The sequence below is a fragment of the Pocillopora damicornis genome, chromosome 6 (assembly GCF_964200805.1).
Source record: "Pocillopora damicornis chromosome 6, jaPocDami1.2, whole genome shotgun sequence".
In the NCBI taxonomy this organism is placed as follows: Eukaryota; Metazoa; Cnidaria; class Anthozoa; order Scleractinia; family Pocilloporidae; genus Pocillopora; species Pocillopora damicornis.
The window spans coordinates 2,421,257-2,434,631 of NC_142675.1; the positions used below are offsets into that span (position 1 = coordinate 2,421,257).

General features: G+C 39.7%; 1 non-coding gene across 1 annotated transcript; it reads left to right on the top strand.

Annotated features, from left to right (window-relative positions):
• The first annotated feature begins 1,369 nt into the window (after positions 1 to 1,369).
• LOC113666588 (uncharacterized) lies at positions 1,370 to 8,626 on the top strand. Its single transcript, XR_016187861.1, has 7 exons — positions 1,370 to 1,632; positions 2,914 to 3,095; positions 3,782 to 4,029; positions 5,113 to 5,301; positions 5,557 to 6,105; positions 6,930 to 7,082; positions 7,483 to 8,626. It is a non-coding gene; the product is annotated as an uncharacterized LOC113666588 (transcript).
• Positions 8,627 to 13,375: the final 4,749 nt, after the last annotated feature.

The window sequence follows — 13,375 nt, forward strand, 5'->3', positions numbered from 1 at the left end:
TTTCCTATGTCGAAAAGTAGTATGAAAACAAAGACAGTTTTAACAATGACCGATATGACAGAATCTACTGAGCTTCAAGCTTTTTAAAGACAAAAGGATGGTTATAAAGTTACTGTAAAAATTTCCTTGTGCCTACCTGTCGCCACCGTCAACTGGCATAAATCACTACAATTTGCAAAAAATCTAACATAACACTCTTACCTTGTTTATTTAAGATTTTATCAGCTGTTTCAATGATCACGTTAATTATGCTCTACCACATTCTAGCCAGATTGGAGTTCCAGTTTATATATCTTCTCTATCTTATTGTATCAGTTGCGTGACAAGCGTGACACAGAAATTCAAACATGAATCAACCTCCGAAATACCTAGAGATGGGTTTTTTTTCCTCTTCGTGGTTCCAATAGCAGATGTAGGGTGCCAAAAGATATGTTCAGCCATGGTAAAGGTAGGGTTAAGTCGATTCCAAAAGCTGATAGGGGAATTGGCAAGCGTGTATCACAGATAGTGCTCAAGAGGTCTGGACATTTTAGTTTTCTGAATGCAGTAATTCCCGAAAGGCTTTTTTAGATGTCTTTTTTTTTTTTTTCCTCTTTGTGATTCCAATTGCAGATGTAGGGTGCCAAAAGAAATGCCTGGCCATGGTAAAGGTAGGGATAAGTCGATTCCAAAAGCTGATAGGGGAATTGGCAAGCGTGTATCACAGATAGTACTCAAGATGTCTGGAAAATTCGTACAATCTGGCTTCGGTAAGTAGGCTATCACGTTAGCAAAATTACGCGTGACGTCAGACTTAAGTTTCGATTGGGAATTGGTCAGTAGGCTACCAAAAATTCAGACAGAGGCGGAGTTTTCTGAACTAATGTTTGAACACTTTGTTGTCACTCTCATGTAAGAACGGTCAAGTAATCTTCAAGAAGTCTGAACAGGACAGCAGTGACAACTACAACAACAACAAATAACCAAAGCGTGCAGATTCTCTTCGCCGTCGGTTTTTTTTTTTCTTTTACCAAATCGTTGTAATGTCTGAACTAGCACACTTCATATCAGAAACCCAACTCGGCACGACATTTCATCGTTTGAAATTTAAATCCCCTAGGGTTAAGATTCTAGCGTCCAGCTGCTTCCTGTAACTTTTTTTAAACTTCATCTTCTGAAACTTAGAAGTCCTAGAATAGGACAATAAACTTTGATTATAAAAGTAAATAAAAGCTCTCCCTTTAGACTTTTTCGGCGTTAGCCGATGTATCTGAAAATCTTTCAGTTGCGTGACAAAATGCGTGATATAGAAGATATCGTGACCGGAGCGCGTGCGAGTTATTGGTCACTTATATGTCACGAGCTTCGCCGAGACATTTCCCACAGACAAAGAGCATTTGTCTTTATCTCGATTTCGATCGCCAACTTCGGATCTTTGCGCTATGGTGCTCTCTAAGCCCAATTTAGGTCTTTGCAACTCGCTACATTTTGTCAGTTTGGTGATTTCGGTCTTGACTCTGTCGCTACTTTTTGCCGGATTTTTAAGAATCGAAATAAAATTGCAAGAACAGGAAGCACGAGTGGGCACAATGGAGCTTCTCTGTCGTGAAAGAACACAAGATGCGTCACGTAAAAGTACAGCGAACGTCGAAGGTCAGATAGATTTATTCTGATCGAATACTAGATTTAAATCAACTTGCGTCTTCTAACGTGCGTATTGAGCCTGATATTTCCTAACCTTACCCCGAGAAAGATTGCTTCATGTGGACTATGGATGTCTTAGGGAGGAGAGGCTGTGGTTGGGGTTCGCCATGTAGGAACACTTACTGAAAGGAATGTAGCGATCACGTCAAAATGATGAAAATAGTTGAACTCACTGAAAAGTGGATGGCAGCAAGGGAGCCTTTTCTACCACAAACGACAAAAAAAAAAACAACGAAGAAAACTCTGATAAAAAAGTGGGCTGAAAAAGTTGTCAGTAAGGGAAAATGTTTTTCGCCTTCTTAAGCATTGTCTGTTACCCATGGGTGCTAATTGCTGGCTTTCTTTTTTATTTTTATTTTTTTTTCTGATGAAAGAGAAACATCGTCACTAGATATGGATTCCTTAGTGTGCAACCTGTTGCTGCGATCAGTTTGTAGTTAGCATTTTCAGCATTTTATTAGCATAGTCGTACCGTCTCGCTTACAAATTTTGCGGAAACAAATTTTTGCGGTGCGAGCTTAAGGAAGATTGTGGTGAACACTAATTTTAGCGTCAATTCGTAACCTTATGTTTTGCATGCCTCTTATATTTCGAAATTTTAGCAATTTCCGTTCAAGCGACAGAACTTAAACGAGAAAGAACCACAATATTTCCCAAATCTCTAATTTTTCGGGTAATACAGAAGGGTGCTACACATTAGTGATTCGTACATAGATATTCGAGTGAGCCTAAATGCGAAGAACAGTTTTTTAATTTCACTACGGCAGCGAATTCTGCGGTGTTTAAGAATGCAGGAAGTTTTCTGTTATGTAATATATAAATCAAAGCCTGTCATTAGTATCACCTTGGGTGAGGGGTTGAGAGGGGGAAGGGGCTGGGTTGGAGGATTTTTGGGGATCACACGACTTTCAGAGGGTACTGAGGAGGGGTCAGTTGTCGCCAACATAGCATTAAAGGAGACTATATAGAAAATTACCTGCCAATTAACTGCTAATGAGGGGGTTGGGGTGGGGTGGAGATCAAACGAATATCACAGAGCCTCATGGGGAGATTAGGTAAAATTTATCGTCACACAAAACGCGACCCCTTCTCCTCCCCCCCACCCCCAGACTGTCAATAATGACCGCTCCCTTTGTTAAGGAATTTAACTTATTTTTATGCGTAGCTGGCCCCTTTTAGTTTTTTACGGCCTTTGTTGTAAACTTACGGTTTGCATGCTTCTTCTTCAAGGAAAGTTGGATATTTATTCCACTGAGGCCAACACGAGAACCCGCCGTGCGTCCGCTGGACTTGCAACGAACATCAGTAACGACCAAAGCAACGACCTGTTGAAAATAAGAAACGAGATCAGAAGTTATTTTGAGAAGATAAGAAAAGAGAGTAATCGTGTTTGCACATCACCTCTTGGTTCGGTAAGAACTAACAGAGTATCATTTAGAATATCATAGATTGCCGATAGGGAGGTGGATTTCCGGCATGTATACGTCATTTATTAGTGCATAGAGTTGTGGGTGAGCTCTAATCGCACCGCTGACCAAAAGTAGGCCTCTTGCTTTCTCTATCAATCACAACGTAGTTCCCAAGAGAGACCTGAGCTGTCTCGAGGCTGTCGTACCCAAAACGTTCCCAAAAGAGATCAGCAGTTATCTCTGTGATGATCGGATTGTTTGAAGTCCCATGTCTCGTACTCTGTTGCATTCGTGAAAACCCTGCAGAAAGGTTTATTTCGAGGGGCGGGGAATAAAATATTTCATTTTCCGTAAGACCAGTGCCATCATACGCTGATTTTTACCCAAGTGGCTTTGCGTGCCTGCCTCTTGTTTTGAACGGTACAGTCGTTGATAATAGTGTTCTGATTGGCTTTTATTTTCATATAATTTTCAACTTTGAAAGATTTTCGATGCGCATTCGGGGTGACAATCCATCGGCTGAAATTCATTCAATAATCGTAAAAAAAAAAAGTTATCCACCCTGATCTTCTTTCTAATCCTCCTGAATTGGATGTTATTTCTCCTCTTCACAAGTTATTATTTCTCCCTATCTTACATATCATTACACTGATCCCAGACACTGACAGCTGTTGTCATCAATGTTTCAGATTTGCCTTCGTGGTCCTCCCGGAGAACCTGGGTCCAAGGGAAAAAAAGGCGATACGGGGGACATCGGAGGGTTAGGTCCCCCTGGGGCTAAGGGGCAGAAAGGAGAGAGGAGCCCAAGGATATCCGGGAGTACCCGGAGAGTCGACGGTGCTTGATAACAAGGAAGGGTCCCTACAGGTGCTCGTGTCTCCTTCGATTTTGACGGTGAATGAAGATCAGACGGCGAGGTTTCATTGTGCTGCTTCTGGTATGTATGTCTACTCCTGTTTTTTAGAGGTTGCATTTGATATGATAAGACGTGATAGGGAAGTGAACTCTGATAAGTGAACGTTGAGTGGTGCTGACATGCATACCTTGGGACTTTCTAGAGCATTCTATTGGGTCGCGTAGTTATGATGTAAGGCCACTAAAATAGTTGTGTCGTAGGCTTCCGGAATGTTCCAAAATATTTTGTAAATGCACTTAAGGACTCAGTCGTGTATGAGTAGTAAGGGACCGCGCAGCAAGTTTTTGGAGTGGGGGGGGGGGCTATTTTTGGCTCCGTTATTTTTGTTAAATTATTTTTTGTTTGATTTATTTTTATTTTTGCAAAAAAAGTGGGGAGGGGGGGAGGGGGGCTTTTCCCTTTACGCGGTCCCTGGTAGTAGTAATTGTTGTCATTGAGCGTGACCGACTGTTTGGAAAGCTATACCGACAAAGAGAGCTACTGTGGAAGATTGTTCATTTAAAGGATCATGGAGACTAATGTGAGATTGTGTCAGCGGTGAGCTAAGATATAGAATATATTGGATTTAGGTAAATTTATTAAGGATAATTACTGCACTGCCTTTAGGAGTCGCTCCTTAGTAAGAATATCACAAGTTGTTTAATAAAGTAGGTAATTTAGTGCTAACAACTGAGTTGCGAATGTAAAAGAGTTTAAAGGCTGACGTTTCGAGCGCTAGCCCTTCGTCGGAGCGATTGCGAAGGGCTAACGTTTTCAACTTAGCTGTTAACATTGACTTACCTTTTATACTCTTCCATCGACGCAGCACCACAGTTTCTTTAGAAACTTACCCCTTTTATTCATTTTTTTAATAAAATAGTTGAATTTGTGCGAGTGTAGTGTTCTTTCCGTCGGTTAAATACCGTAACACTGTATAAGACTACCGATATCATATAATCGTGTATCGAGTGCCGGAAAGCTTATTTCTTAATCAGCCTGAAATCGAATGCAAAAAATGTTTAGTACTCAGCAACTCATGCTCTTCAGCTTTCCTCTAACCGTGAGGTTTCAGACAAAAACTCACAAATAATAATATACAAACTATATATGTCTCTTCAATCATAGGTGACCCGACGCCTACTGTTACATGGCGGAGAGAGGGAGAAGTACTTAAAGGTGATACCAAATACCACGTGCTGCAAGATGGCGGGTTAACCATCACGAATGTTCAATACAACGACAGCGGTGATTACGAATGTGTTGCGAGGACAAATGTGAAACGAGCCGAGGCCTTCACGAAACTTGTTGTCCGAGGTAAGGTATCAATCAAATATTAGTGAGGAGTTACAGTGGTGTTCACGCAGATGTTATGTCTAACGCAACGAATACTTAGCTAAGGAACTGCGTGGCGAGCGATTTTTCGTTTCTCAATTTAAGAGTGATTTTAAAGGTATACAATATGACTTTAAAGTCTGACAGGTGTTTTTCATCATAACAATTTTACACTAGTAAGACAAAATATCGAGCCAATTCAGTGACGATGATCGAGTTTCTTTAATATTTAAATAGGAACACCACAAATTAAACCGTTAACTCAGGGCTCAGTTTACGTCATTGACGGAAGTGACGTCACACTTCCGATGTGCATTGCGACCGGCTTTCCGTCACCGATCATCACGTGGTCTCGACTCTTCCAAAGTCTTCCAGAAAGACGCATTCAATCAATGGATGGAAATCTAACCATCGTTAACACCACAGCGGATGATTCCGGAATGTACACGTGCGAAGCTGCGAATGCTATCGGTAGCGCCCGAGTGATGATACAACTGATGGTGTTAACACTCCCTAGATTCATTGTAAAACCTCCAACGGAACTCGTAGGTAACACAGGCGATGTACTGAAAATTAACTGCAAGGCAGAGGGAGACCAAACTTTGTTTGTCACATGGAGCCGCGAGTACGCTGACCTTCCTGATCGGAGGGCGACTGTCGGTGAAGATGGAACCTTGACAATCATTCAGCTGGCACCAATCGATGCTGGGAAGTATATCTGTACTGCGACCAGCTTGGGAGGAGCCATGAAAATTAACGCTGAAGTGAATCTCGCTGTCATGCAGAGTAAGTGGGACGTTTAATTTCAATTGGAATTCCTAAATTATATGGGAGGTTACCTTATGTTTTATTTTGAGAGCTGTTTGTCTCATCTAAATAAATCTAGTTTCTCTACTTTTGTTTATGTAGCAAGCTGAATTCGTCACGCATCATGATTCTTACTTATAATTTACTAGAGGACGGACACAAAGATGACGTCACCATGAACAACTTTTTCCTTTTTTTATCAAATAACACAAATAGATTCCATGTTGCTGTGATAGATCACATGACGTTACATAGATCATGACGTCATCTCTAATATATCACCGACCGGACGCATGTACGGTAACAGGGCATCTATTTGTTAACCCAGATTACTTTCATGTCAAGTGACATTTGCTCAAAGATGTACCTTATAAGCAATTCCATATCCACTCTTATAGCAACAACAAGCAATTCTCATCTGAATTTTAGTAATAGGGACTAAAAATAATTTTTAGGATTTCTTAAATGACTTAGCGGCATACGTTTATTGCAACACCATCCGTTGTCCATTAGCCGAATTCGTTTGATTCCTTTCGATCACTTTTCCATGATATGATTTGTTTTGTCTGAGCAATTGGCAGTATTTTCAACATTATCTTAATGGTACTGTGCACGTATATCTTGAGCCTTTTTTAATAACGAGCAACAACCTCCTCGTAGCACATGAATCGCTCTGAAGAAAGGCTAACGCTCGAAACGTCAGTTATTAAACTCTTGGCGGTGGTCAATTTACTTATCATCACAGTTTATAATTTTTGGCTTAGTTTAAGGAAACCCTCTAAAAACTACTTATTTATTTTTAGAGGGTTTGAAGGAAGGTATTTGCCCCATTCCTATCCCGGTCGAAGATTGCGGAAATGAGACTGATGACGAGTGTAGTTTGGATTCAGATTGTTTTGGTGAAATGAAATGCTGTTCGGATTCTTGTCAGAAGCTGTGTGTTCAGCCTCCGCAAAGTAAGTGGTCTCCTATGTATTTTCTTTGTTGCCACCTTTTATAACTTGGAGACTTTGGAAGTGTAAACAAAGAGATGCAAAAAAAAACTGAGGTTAACAGACCTCGCTCGTAAGTGCGTCGTCGTTATGTCACGATAACTCCGTACCATTTAGTGGACGGTGTGGTTCACAGAGGTGTCGCTCCATTGCATGTTCTTCGCCTTCCAGTTCGCCCCCATTAAGAAGAATTCGTTCCCTTATCAAAAATAACAAATTCGCCCACATCTTTATCACTTGCCTGATGGTCATGATGTACTTACCTTTCTGCGCTCACTCCGTTCGTTGTGACCTCGAGCTAAATATTTTCGTTTGGCCCTCCCTCTCAGCACTAAGCACATAATTAAATTCTTCTTTTGTGTAGCGAGAGGATGTGATGATATCCTTTATGCTGGCTACAGCACTAGTGGTGTTTATACAATCAACCCTGACAGAAAAACAGAGTTTGAGGTGTATTGCGACCTAGAGACGGACAGTGGAGGATGGATTGTGTTCCAAAGGCGACAGGATGCATCTGTCAGCTTCCACCGTACATGGAACGACTATAGAACGGGTTTCGGAGACCTTGGGAATAATTTCTGGCTAGGAAATGAAAAAATTCATCGGATCACCGCAGCAAATGAGATGTCGCTGCGAATCGAGCTGGAGGATTGGAGTGGAAAAAAAGTTTTCGCTCATTACGACGTGTTCAAGGTAGACAACGAAAAGAACAACTACAAGATCACCGTCATTGGTTACAATGGTACATCCGGGGATTCCTTGAGTTACCATAACAACATGATGTTCAGTACCAGAGACAGGGATAACGACATGTGGAAGACGGGAAGCTGCTCAAATGATCTGACTGGGGGATGGTGGTTTAACGATTGCCACAACTCAAATTTGAACGGGCAGTTCATGGGAAACACAAAAGCTTACAGTGGTATTGGCTGGGTTCGATTTAAACATAACCTCTCCTTAAAGTTTGTGGAAATGAAGATGAGAGCTCAGTCCTACCTGAAAGAAAAAGAGGATGAAAGGCAGGAATGAGTCCAATTTTTTTTTTTGCATAAATTCGTGAAACAATTTTGAGTGCATTTATAAGCTATTTCTTAGAAAAAATGGAACGCGTAACTGTTTCGTCCACAAACATAAGAGCTAAACCGTTATGCCTCGCACTAAATAACTAACATTATTATATCTCGCGGTTCGTACGTGGGCTATAATTAGTCAATTAAGCGGGCTGTATATCACTGTACGGCCCGCTGAACTCAACGGTTTGTGGTCAAAACCACCTTGAAGAATATAATGAACTGAAACAAATGAAAAGACTTCGCTGCTTCCTTCATTTGAATAGTCAAACGCTGTGTCTCATCCATAGACTTTAAAGGTAGAATTAATTAGTGGTTCTTGATAAACAGTAAACATGGAAGTACCAGTAAAAAGCTTTTATTTGATTACTCATAATATAAGATGTTATCCAGGCCAGAACCACCTTGTACAGCATAATAAACTGTACTTCAATAAAGTACTACGTTTTAGCTTTCATGTAAATGGTCAAACACTAGATTGTCATCCACACCAAGGTATTTTAAAAAAGGCTCAGCACCCTTCATCTGAATGGGTCTTATCCATTGGCGTAAAAGTAGAAATCACCTCTTACCGCATTACAAACAGTACCATTTGCATTCATATGATTGCACACATGTATGTATGGTTGCATAACAAACAGCACCTCATAACAACAGTCTTCGTCAAGTATAATGGCACAAGATTAAGATGGAGTATTCTGACTTATCCACACAATTTTTAGGCTTCTACTTTTTCAATACAACCTGAATTCAACACTCTCTATTTGCGATAGTGGACAAAATTCAACCAGCAGCTAACTTAAAGAGAAGGAAAACCATTTTGTTTAGTTATAAGTAAAACGGCGACTAGCTTTAGTTTTCTTCCGATTAGCTGACAGATGAAGCGAAACTCTTGACCAATCCCTTTACGATGTAAACCGAAACTGCATGTATTACAATCCCTGACACCGTTCATTTGCAGACTTCTTTTCACTTCTGGACGAAATAAATTTATAGTCCTGTCATTTGCCGATTCGCTGTTTTTCTGTTCTTTCTTTACTTTCTGACTCTAACAGGCTAAATATGCAAACACAATATCGCATTTTCACTTCTAATTTACATGTATTAATGTTACAAAAATACCAGCCCTCATTTTTAATTTACAACGGCCGTCAACATAAACAATAGCCAAACGTCCTATATTCTACTCTGCATCATGTTCGCGCATGATGCAGAGTTATTCTTTGGTAAAATGTCTTATCTGTATTTCTTTCGGTTGAAATATCTAAAAATTTTCAGATTGACAGATACAGAGCCACAGTAGTATTAACGCTCAGTTCTCATGGCGGAAAACGATTGCGACCTTCTCAACGAGTTTTTCTCTGGAACCTCTGCGAGTGTTGAAGTTTTTCGTCCGGCACTTGTCGCTAATTGTGTCTTCAACGGCTTTTTGTGTTATACAACCATCATTTTGAATATCGTAACCATCCATGCGATAAGGAAAACCGCGTTGTTGCCAAAATCTTTGAGAACATTATGACTGAGCCTGGCTGCCTCCGATGTTGGCGTTGGTTTGTTGGTCCAGCCGCTCTACATTTTTGCTCTAGTCAGCGGTTTGAAACGAAAACGTATCGACTGCATTTCCTACAAGGGGTTGTACGTCGTTATCAATTTCTTTTGAATATCCTCGCTCTTGAATGTTGTAACCATAAGTATGAACAGGTTCTTAGCTGTTCATCTTCATCTCAGATATAAAGAGCTTGTGACTCACAAGCGCGTCATTGCTGCGGTGATATCAATATGGCTGTTAAGCGCAATTATTTCTTCTATTGTCATTTGGAATCCACTGTTCATCATCTCACGAGTCGCAGGGTTTGTGAACATGACTGTTTGCCTCATTCTGGTGGTAATTGTCTACTGGAGGATTTATATAGTCTTAAAGCGACACAAGAACCATATTCAAAGCCTTCAAATCCAAGAAGCACAACAGGGAGTTCAAAATGGTGACTTATTAAACTTTTTGAAGCTTTGAAAGTCAGCTCTTGGAACATTTTATGTATTTATTGTGTTCTTGATTTGTTACTTGCCCAGCTATATTCGTCTTTTTTTTTCCCTGGCTCCTCCTTAAGTCCAATTTCTTTAAACGAAGCTTGGCCCCATACAATGACTTTGGTTTTCCTCAACTCGTCTTTGAACCCTGTTATATACTGCTGGAAGATGGGACCCATTCGTCGCACTCTCATCGACATAATGCGAGGCATTGTCAATCGGTTTAGAGAATAGCATTTGTTATAAGTAATTGTTGTTGTAAATATAAGCTTCCAGAAATCTCCAGACTGCTTAGTCATGGTGATATGCGTACCATAGAACTTTCTAATACATGTCATCAAGTCACGCAATTATTAAGTAATACTATTAAAACAGTTCTTTTTGTAAGCTTCTGGAATGTTCTAGAACACTTTGTGAATGTATATAAGGACTCAGTTAGAAAGCTATACTGTGAGATGAACTTTAACGGTTAGGAAAACTACACAATGAGGTACTACAGAGACAAGAATAAAAAAGTATCAGTTGCTAGATTCAAGCACATTTGTAAGAGAAATTTATTAATGACCATGCAGACAGACTTCTTTTAACTTCTGGACGAAATAGATTTATAGTCCTGTCATTTGCCGATTCGTTGTTTTTTTTTATTCTTTCTTTTCTTACTGACACTAACAGGCTAAAGTCTTCCATATGAAAACACAATATCGCATTTTCCACTTCTAATTTACATACAAAAAAGTCAGCCCTCATTTTTAATTTACATCTGCCGCCAACATAATTATTTGGGTCTCTCTCCCCACCCCTCATCAACCATAACCATTTCTTACTGACACTAACAGGCTAAAGTCTTCCATATGAAAACACAATATCGCATTTTCCACTTCTAATTTACATACAAAAAAGCCAGCCCTCATTTTTAATTTACATCTGCCGCCAACATGAACAATAGTCAAACTTCCTCTATTCTTTTCATTTAAGCGCTTGATGCAGAATTATTCTTTGATAAATATATGTTATTTGCCGGCTGGGAGGTCTGTATGGTGAAAAATTGTGAACTTAGTACTGTTTATGAACTAAAGTGGATCCGGGACTTGTGAGGAGGTGATCAAAGTGAGAGCCAAACGCGGTCGTCTATTGGGGGGAGGGAGGGCTATCTGTAATGATCCGACACCTGAAAATATTCCCAAGCTACCCTAATGACTGAGAAATATGCCGGTATTATTTCAGTTTAGTAAGTTTGCTAAACATTCTAATTACCTCCTCGATCCGCCACAAACGAATGCGTAATTTATTCGTAATAATTATTTGGGTCTCTCTCCCCACCCCTCATCAACCATAAAATGCTCGGTCTCTGAAGATGTATTCAGTGTATTCAGACGAATTTAATAATAGAGAAGTATATGTCAAGCGCTCTTTAATTTAACTGACTATAGTGTTTCGTACATTCATTTTGATAGATGAAAAATATGTTAATGACAGCTTTCCTTCGAATAACTTTTTTCAGGTGTAAAGGCCATGTTTAGTTAAAATGTCTTGAAGCATCAAACAAATAATTTGTTTTAAGCTCTAACCAACGCCGAGTGAAAGCGGTACTCGTTGCCTTTTTTATAAAAATTCAAATGCCGCAAAGTTGAAGACATCTTACAGACACGTACACATGGCTTCGATTGTGTTATGTAATCGAGATTGTCAACTAAGTATGACTTAAAATTTTCCGTTTTAAATCGGAAAATATCAGAGCCATAGTAGTTATAACTCAGCTGTCATGGCGGAAAACTTCCGCGACGTTCTCAACAAGTCTTTTTATGGAACCTCTGCGGATGTTGAAGATTTTCGTCCGGTACTTGTCGCTAATTATGTCTTCAACAGTTTTTTGTCTTATACAAACATCTTTTTGAACATTATTACCATCCATGTACTAAGGAAAACCACGTTGTTGCCAAAACCTTTGAGAACATTATTACTGAGCCTGGCTGCCTCCGATGTTTGCGTTGGTTTGTTGGTCCAACCGCTCTACATTTCTACTTTGGTCAGCCGGTTAAAACAAAAACGTATCGACTGCATTTACTACAAGGGATTGTTTGCAATCGTCAGTTTCTTTTGTACATCCTCGCTCTTGAATGTTGTAACCAAAAGTGTGGACAGGTTCTTAGCTGTTCAGCTTCATCTCAGATATCAAGAGCTTGTGACTCACAAGCGCGTCATTGCAGCGGTGATATCGATATGGCTGTTTAGCACAATTATTTCCTTTCGTATCTTTTGGGATCCATTCCTTATCAGCTCAGAAGTCATTGGGCTCGTAATTATGACTGTTTGCTTCATTCTGATAATAATTGTCTACTGGAGGATTTATATAGTCTTAAAGCGACACAAAATCCAGATGGAAGGCCTTCAAATCCAAGAAGGACAACAGGGAATTAAAAATGGCGACTTATCAAACTTTTTGAAGCTTCGAAAGTCAGCTCTTGGAACATTTTTTGTATGCATTTTGTTCTTAATTTGTTACTTCCCTTGCTATATTCTTTCTTTTTTATTCCTGGCTCGCCCTATAAGTCTGATCTCTTTATATGAAGCTCGACTGTATGTAACGACTTTATTTTTCCTCAACTCGACTTTGAAACCTGTTATATATTGCTGGAAGATGGGACCCATTCGTCGCACTCTCATGGACATAATGCGAAGCATCGTCAATCGGTTCAGAGAATAGCATTGGCTGGGTTCGTTTGTGATGCCAATTCAAAAAGCATGGAATAAGAGCTTCGACCAGTGTAAAATCAAACTTGATTTGTCAAAAGTACTTAAGGAAAACTGAGGGAGGACGAACCTAAATAACAGTTATGAAAGTTACACTATGGAGAACCATAGACTCAAGCATAAGAAAGTATCAGTTGCTTGTTTCAAGCGTATTTTGCATGAGAAATATGTAAATAACCAGAAAGCTTCCTTGTTACTTGAAATATGATTTTAAGGTTGTCATCAATTAATGTATGTATTTGTACTTGTCGATAGGATCGTAAACTTTTAACCTTGAAAAGTGTATAGCTTGTGAATTAAATACAAAACCGATTTTTAGATCGCTTTATAGTGTAAAAAGGGCCACGAGTTCATCAGTGTTTTTACTACAGTTAAATGCAACCCTCTTCGAATAAAGCCGCTACTTAC